Here is an 8,570-nt window from a genome sequence, read left to right on the forward strand (position 1 = left end):
TTTTTTTTAAAATTTGTTTTTTTATTTTTCAACATAGTCCCCTTTTAGAAAGATACACTTCTCCCAACGACCCTGCCATTTTTTTTACCCCTCCAAAAAATAAGATTTGTCGAACTCTCCAAAATCCCCCCTGTCTCGGCGATGACTTCCTCGTTTGAACTAAATTTCTTTCTCGTTAGTCATTTCTTCATGGTAGGGAACAAGATAAAGTCGCAGGGAGTAAAATCGAGTGAGTACGGGGTGTGCGGCAGCAAATGCATTACGTAATTCATGCATTTTGGCGGTAACAACTCCTGCCGGTGCGTTATCATGTTAAAAACGCACCTTCTTTTTCGTCAAATGCGTCAGTGTCTCCTTCAATTTTTTGTCGAAGCGGTCTAATAACTCACTGTAGTATTGTCCAGTGATCATTCTTCCTTTTCCTAAAAAATCCGTAAAATGATTTCCTCCGGAACAACGTTTGCCAGGCTTCCTGGTCGCTCCTATCAAACACGGATCTTTGCCCACGTTTAAATTCGTTGAAGCAATATCTAACTGTGGTCGTAGATGGCGAAATGTCTCCATAATTAGTATCCAATTTTGTTTTCATCTCCTCGCATTTTTTTCCATCCAAAAACAAAAGGCGAGTTATCGAACGATACTGCTCTTTTTCCATCTTAGCGAAAATAACGAAGCACGTCTGAGTGGAATGGCTGCCAAATCCAAACTAACCTATCAATCAGTCTAAAATTCGTTTTGACGTGGTTTGATAGATGGCAGCACACGATGACAACACCAATTTCCCTCTGGAACGTCCTCTATCTTCAAACACGGGTACTTATTGAACCGCCCTCGTATATAGAAATAAAAGTGTAATAGGTTGGTACTTTGTAATCCACCCTGTATAAACTCTTCATAACTTTTAGATCATTTTGCAATATCTCATTTGAAAATTTAACCATAACAATAATGAAACCCTTATCTTATTCGTCCGTAAATAACAGACTCCGCTGTGTTGATTAAAGTTAACGGGTGGCATTTTTGCTACCACTGGTATTTCGTACCAAAGTAAGAGTCTGAAAAACTGTCTATTTTGTTTGGAGTGTTCGAATATAACTTAAATGAGTCTTGGGCTAACACTTGTGAATATAAAAAAATTACGTTTTTTTTTGTCAACCGACAAGCCTGTTTCGACAGTAATCAACAATGAACCGTATACTCTTGCAAATGGCCGAATGGACCGAAACAATTTTTTCCGTTGGCAAATAGAATAAGGAGTCAAACGTTAGTGTTTGGTTTTATTTCTTTTGATCTGTCCGAATTTTAATAAAGGGAAGAAAAACAACAGAAGCTTATGTGCGGTATACAATAAGTGAGTATGGTTTAGGTTATAATATTTTCTATTTCAACCCGTCAAATGCGACGATCAAATGTTTTTCTTGTGTATAAATGTAATAAAAAGAGAGAAGCAAGAAGCAAGAAAAACAAAAAATGCGAATGGCTTCGTTTACACTGAACGACAACGAATCGAAATAAACTTTTCAAAGAGGATAGGAAAACATTCACCTACTTTTGTAAAAATATTTGTTCAAAGTCTAACCAAATAAGGTTCAACAACTATTCGGGTTGTCTAGTGTTAGAGTCTAGTAGTTAATAGTATCTACTAGGAGATATGTTTATCAACTGAAATTTGCCGAATTATCAGTCAATCAGTGGAGAACTATGTATAGTAGGAACGTTTAAAATTGGCATAGCTCGCAATAAAACTGTCGCATTTACTTTCTTCTTTCAACTTACTACTGTTCGTTTCAGGAAGTTAGAGTTATGCCCCTTCCCATTATTAGGATGCGCCGTAGCATATTTCCAAATTCAATCATATTTGTCTGCGTAGCCCATTTCTTTATCGATCATCGAGCGAGAGCTAGACAAAAGTGTACAGTACCATTTGCAAAATTATTTAAACTGCCTCATTAAAATTTAAGAATATGATTTATTTAAAAGCATATTTAGCCAAAAATAATAACAAGTGAATTAACTTAACGCTCTGCACACCTATGAAACTTTTGCTTTGTTTTCTATTGTTAATTTATATACATTTTTGTTTTAGGAAATTGCTAAACATTTTCGTCTAGTACTGTACAGTTCTAGCCGATCTCCTAAGACCGCCCATCGAGAGTTCTGCTCGTTCAAGCTTGTTCCAACTATTTCTGTCTTGCTCATGCCTAGTGTGTATTTTTTCTATCTTCGCGCAGATTTCTTCAAGGTCACAATTCCAACAAATTGAAATGGACTGTAACTAGACTAGAGCGGTTGCTGACAGAACGACTGTTTTTACTCACAACAGAAATAGGGAATATCGTAAACATAGAAGAAAATGTCAGGCAAGAATTGCAGCGGACACCAATAAAGAAAAAGGAGTAACATTACACCAATTAATGTGTAACAAAAAGAGATGCAGATAAGCAGTATATGAGCATGTTGCCACCATAGGACTTTGAAGAAACTTCAACTTTCTCAGGAATCTAGGAAAGCAAAGACGATTGTCTAAAGATATAATCTAACCATGTAGTTATAAAGCCGATCCTGATCTTTTACGTATCTAAACAACTTCTAACCACTGCACCGTTTACCATTATTCAGTTATCTCTTTTCATTTTGCCTGTACTAGTCATGAACCATTTTCTAACTTAACAAGGGCGTATTCAGAAATTAGTAAACGACTACAGTCCCAAGTGGATACAAGAAAGAAGGTACCTACGTCCGTTCTCATAGAAAATTTATTGCGAACTGCCAATTTTGATAGTTCAAATTATAAAAGACTAAATACACTACGCTGACGTATTTTCCTTTTATTACTCATCATAGAATTGGCGAGTTTCCATCATCATATTTTTTTGAGTATTCATTTTTCTACCTTGTTCTCCACCGATCAGCTAAAAATTATGCATCGTTTGATAATATTATAGTCTGAAAGCTGACTATAAAAATGCGAATTGATGCAATATAGGATTCCGATGCAAAAGTCATTACTGCAGCAACTAGGGCGATAAAGGGGCTCATCGCCCAGTCTTTTCCGCAAACAGAAATGATCAATTACAGTTCTGCAAATTGGTATATCGTTTCATATGTAGCTTGTGAAATTTTTAAGAATATTTGCAGAAATGAAGGTCGTTACCTCATCTCTCTCAGAAGTAATTAAGCTACGATCAAAGGGTTGAGATTGACCATCATTGTAATATATTTCTGCAACATTATATACATCAAGAATATTATATAATTGAACTATTTATAAATTTGTAGAATCCAAAAATGACTAAAACAGTTTTCTACATGAGGTTACTTTTGAAGAAATTAGACGAAAATACCAAATGCAGAAGCGGATGGGAAAAACTACGCGGAACTTTCGTAATTGTGCAAGCGGAAACAGAGATATGTTGTAACACTACCTGTAGTTTTTGCAGACTAAGTACTGCTTTTTCCGAAAGAGATTGTTTCTTAACACAATGCCGTGAAGATTTCGTGAGTCATGTCAGTCGAACTGATATTTAATCAAGAAGGCTGTATTCATCAAAATGTACTCTATAGCGTATCCTTTCTCGTTTTTCCAAAAGTCTGTTGGCAACAAATGAAAAACGCGAAAACCTTAACTTGATCCTTGGGTGACCACAGCTCTCGGCAGTGACGAAGTATATCTAGTGGTTGCAAACTTCCATATTGCTGTCGTTCGAAAGTGTTCCTCCGCAAGCACGTAAGCAAAAGTAAACGAGAAGTCAGCAACCAGCAGGTACTCGGTAAAACCACTACGGTCAATGCTTCAAATCTTCGTTTTGGCTGGCTTACCATTAAATGCCACCCTCGTCAACGTCCCAAACCACATTAAGTCCCGTTCAGAAAGTCGTTTAAACACTAAACCAATGAAATTTTAATTCTTTGTCCGGAATCGAACCGGCGTCCTAAACTTTTGAGTGTTTCATCAGTAATGTTGGTGGGCGGGCAGTTCCTCCAGACTACGTCGGAGAGTAGGGCGGAAGGCCCTCTTCAGCCTCCTTTCAGGAATCCTGGGAATGGGTAGGTGATGGTTTGGATGAGAAAGGTGAGACGGACGAAATGAAGACAGAAGAGAATGAAAAATTATATGTGGAATATTATTGGCCCCAGCATTTGCCTAACTTGGACCAAGGCTGACCGACCCCGACTCGAACTGGCGTCTTCCCGAATGCTAGGCAAAGCTCTAAACCTCTAGGCCATGCCGCTCGGTAATTTATCGAAACAGCATAGAGAGTGCTGATGAAAATTAATAAGCGTTTCATGTCTGCTAAAAATTACAAACTAAAAACTTATTTAGTTGGTTAAAACAAAACATGACTTATGAATTGTAATAGTCAATTTTTAAATTTTTGCTATTTCATTTCAAAATATCGTCTATTTCAATTGAATATGCCGTATAATTTGAACTCGTGTAATTTTCTTTGCGTTCCTCAAACACTGTTTAAAGTTAAATCAGTGTAATCTCTTCATCATAAAATCAGAATTTGATTTGCTGTTGTCTAAAAGTCTGTAAAGTTTCAATAAATTGGCTAAGTTTATTGTTGTACGTATCTAAAAACTACTTTACATTCAGATCGTGTTTTCTGAAAAATGAACTAAATAACTAAATAACGCTAGCAATTAAAGTTTGAATTGTTACAGGAGTATCATCATAAGTATTTTCCGTTTTTATTATGGCAGAGTTGGCATATTTAAAACAAAGTATTTTAAACACTGTTTAAGAAAAAATTTAAATAAAAAGTGTCTTAAATTAAACTGTTTTTAAACTGTGTTTAAAGCGAAAAACATCACATATTAAACATTCTTTAAGTCCTTTCGGCTAGAGTAAAAGTACTTATTGGTTAAATATAAAATAAGGAAAACGTAGCCATAGGAAAATTTGTTTATATCAAGTTAAAATGGTTCAAAATAAACACAAAAAATTTGTTTATTAAATATGAACACATATTTAAAACGCTTTCAACTGTTTAACAAATTTAATAAAAAACCGTGTTTCCAACCGTGCAGGCAATTAATAAAAAAGAACTCATAATACCTCTCCTACCTTTTAACATTAAAAATTGTAAAAACTTATTTAGGTAAATATAACAGCAAGTAATTTTGATCCAAGATAGAAAAAGAAGAGACAAATAATATTGTGAATGTTTGACAAATGTTCTAATATTTTCTTTGGTAATCGTACAGCTATTTGCGGTTACACTAATATTAAAATTTTTCAATCCGGAAAAGTACCGTGGCGAACTGCGAACTCTAACAATCAACGGGAAACATCTGTAATTTACATAAATGTTTCAAATATATTTTAAACGTGCCTTTATGCTTTATGTTTCCATTGTACATTATCATATTGTGAACACGTGTAATAATATTTTAATAATGTGTAATGTAGAATGTTTTCAAACCAAACAATAGTCAAGAAGGAAGAACGCTAGAAAAATAAACATTGTAGTGTCTATAATGTCACCGAATTATTTTAGTATGACAGTTTCTAATAAAATTTAGTAACATAATAATTATTTATTAGTTTTTTCCGAGGATATAAGAAATCTAAAAAGTAGGTTAACAATATCTGCATTACTACTTTTCGCAATATTTAACAACTGTTATAGCTACTTCTTCAGACGATCATAATATGTATATTAACTTCCTCTATCTCCATTAATGACGATGATTATACTAAAAATATTATAGTCACCTGAAGAAGCGACAATACAGGTTGCGAAACATAATATATATCAAATGCCAAACTTACCTTTCCACAAACGATGTGACCAAGTGATCAAGGAACAATGTGTCACTCTTCTCTCTTAAATGTTTATAAAGTCCTTTTTCACAAGCGACAATTTTTTTGATATTGAAAAATAATTATTGAGATAAAACAAAATTTTCGAAAAGTAGCTTTCGCACTTCTTTTTGAATTTCCAACTCACTCGTGTGTGCTGTGGGCAACTCGCATACGACCGAAATACTTCTGTTCAAAAGTTGAGTTTTAGTTAGAAGTTTCATCATTCCCCACTCTCACAGCTCCCACTTTTCCCCACAGACACCTGTGGAATTTCGTCCACGGTGTTGCTTCTTGTTTGCGCAACCAATAGAAAAGCTCGAAGTTTTACCTCGCATTTTCATCGAAGTTATCCCGAAAATATGAATGAAACTCTTAATCTGCAACAGACGAGCGAACTCAGATTCACGTTTCCGACTTCCTTGAAATGTCCAACAAACAATTTTACATATTTCCGTATTTTGTCGAGATTCGACATAAGATAAGCTGCGTCATGTGCATATGGAAATGTGATTTACGTATTTCAAACTTGCCCTGTTTATCCACAGCTTCGTTAGTACAAACAACAATAAAATAAACTCTCATAGAAAGAATTTATTGTGAAATCTAACTCATTTCGACGGTCAGGTTATTAGCAAACAACTTCTACAAAAATATTCAGAGATATACAAAATATAACTGAGTGCTGAGGACGACACGCGTTTTAGATTTCTAAACGTATAGTGATATTTATTCGGAGATACCACTACAATTGAATACCTGCCTTTGTTGTTAATACTCCATCAAGCTTTCCTTTTAGAACTACACCAATATCTACTATTTCTCATTCATCATCATAAAGTCGTCAGTCCTAAGACTGGTTGGACACGTGCGTCCACTCTTTACTATCCTGAGCTAATCTCCCACATTCTTAGCTATTTGCGAACAGTAATCTAATCCAGGCCTACTTCTGTTCTGATAACTCCTGTTTCTGCCTCTAATACATCTCTCAGTAGACCTTTATGCCTGAGAAGGTGTCCTATCGCGCCTATTTTCTATTAACATCCATAGAGTCCTCTGTTCTCCTATTCTTTCTAATACTTCTTCATTTCCAACCTTCTCTATCCACGGCATCCTTATCATTCGACTGTAACACAACATTTCGATCGCTTCTAACCCGTACAGCCTTGCGCTCCAAGCATCCACCTCGCAACCTTTTTCGAATTTCTAAATTAACCGTTATCTGACTTCCTAGATACCTAAAATCGGTCACTTCTTCTAATTTTTCGGCTCCTATCTTTATATTCGCTCTTTCCTTATTTTCTCTTCCGTTGCATTCCAGTATTTTAGTTTTACTTTTATTTATTTTCATACAGTACTGTTTTGTCAGTACCGCATCCATTTAATTTAAAGCTATCACTTTTCTGTATCAGACCAAATATTTCTTGCAATGATGTGATTTGCAATTTAATAATTTCTCATGATCATGCCAACTTCCAACAGTATACTGCAATACTTTTTCAAATTTGTTCAGATGCAAGCAGAAACCAAGGATATTTAATTTCCATACTCGACACCACCTGGCGAAAAATCGGGAACAACGCGAAACGTTCCATCCATAAATATTTTCTACAATTTATACAAAAATAAAAAGTTTATGATTGTACCGAATATCAACACATTCAATGTTAGTTTGATCAATGACACTGTTGAATGTTGCGGGTGTGTTGCTGGCCTAGATTTTCCTAAGGAACACTTAAACCCTCTTCGATAAAAATTAATTTATCGAAGTCTATTTTTTAGATATAACGGCCGAATATTTTCTATCGGTGGTATTCTTCTTGGAGCAGTACGAGCAGTAAACGACTTATGTGATTTTTAACTTTTTAATAATCAACATACACTTAAACTAACACCAAAAAAAAACACTTAAAAATAACTACAATGAATGAACTACTGATGAACTGAATAGATAATTGATTGAACTTGGCAGAGAAAACTAAATGGTTGAAAACATGAAAACTTAATGAACTTTTAGATAGATAAAATGCTTAAATATGACAAGAAAATATAGGGGGTGGAGGTACGTTAGTGGGGTGTTTTTGACCTTAGGCTACGGTTAGTGACTACGTGACTAAAATCAGAATATTGTTGTGGATGGAAAGACCATCGACCCATCTGGTGACTAACGCGAAGGGACGTTACCTGCCGAGGAAAAACCTAAATACAATAACGATAACATTCCTTTGTTGCAGGCACGTTATTATAAACTTAACACTGCGAAATACACAAATGTTTTTCGTTGTTCAAAAGGCGCATCATGAATTGCGCCCCAACATACCGCCCCCCTTGAACTATCATGTTCAATTAATTAATGAATCTGATGAATCGCGATCACTATCACTTATCGCTAACGGAGCGAGTTTTTTGACACTTCGTTTGAATTCACCTGTTGCTGTTTTCACAGTCACTACTCGTATGATGCCATCTGGACCGGGATGAACAGCAATAACACGCCCAAGTTTCCAATTCAACGGTGGAGTGTTGTCCTCTATAAGGGAGACTAATGTGCCGCAGGAAATGTCTTTGGTTGATCCAGTGTGCCATTTTTTACGAACAGTTAATTCGTGGAGATATTCCTGTTTCCAACGACGCCAAAAGTGCTGTTTTATCTGGATAACTTGCTGCCAAGACGATAGGCGATTGGACGGTACTTCCTCTAGTTGGTGATCTGGCATGCTCGTTAACGAATCACCAATAAGGAAATGACCGGGAGTTAGGG

The sequence above is a fragment of the Agrilus planipennis genome, unplaced genomic scaffold (genome assembly GCF_000699045.2).
Source record: "Agrilus planipennis isolate EAB-ADULT unplaced genomic scaffold, Apla_2.0 scaffold94, whole genome shotgun sequence".
NCBI lineage: Eukaryota > Metazoa > Arthropoda > Insecta > Coleoptera > Buprestidae > Agrilus > Agrilus planipennis.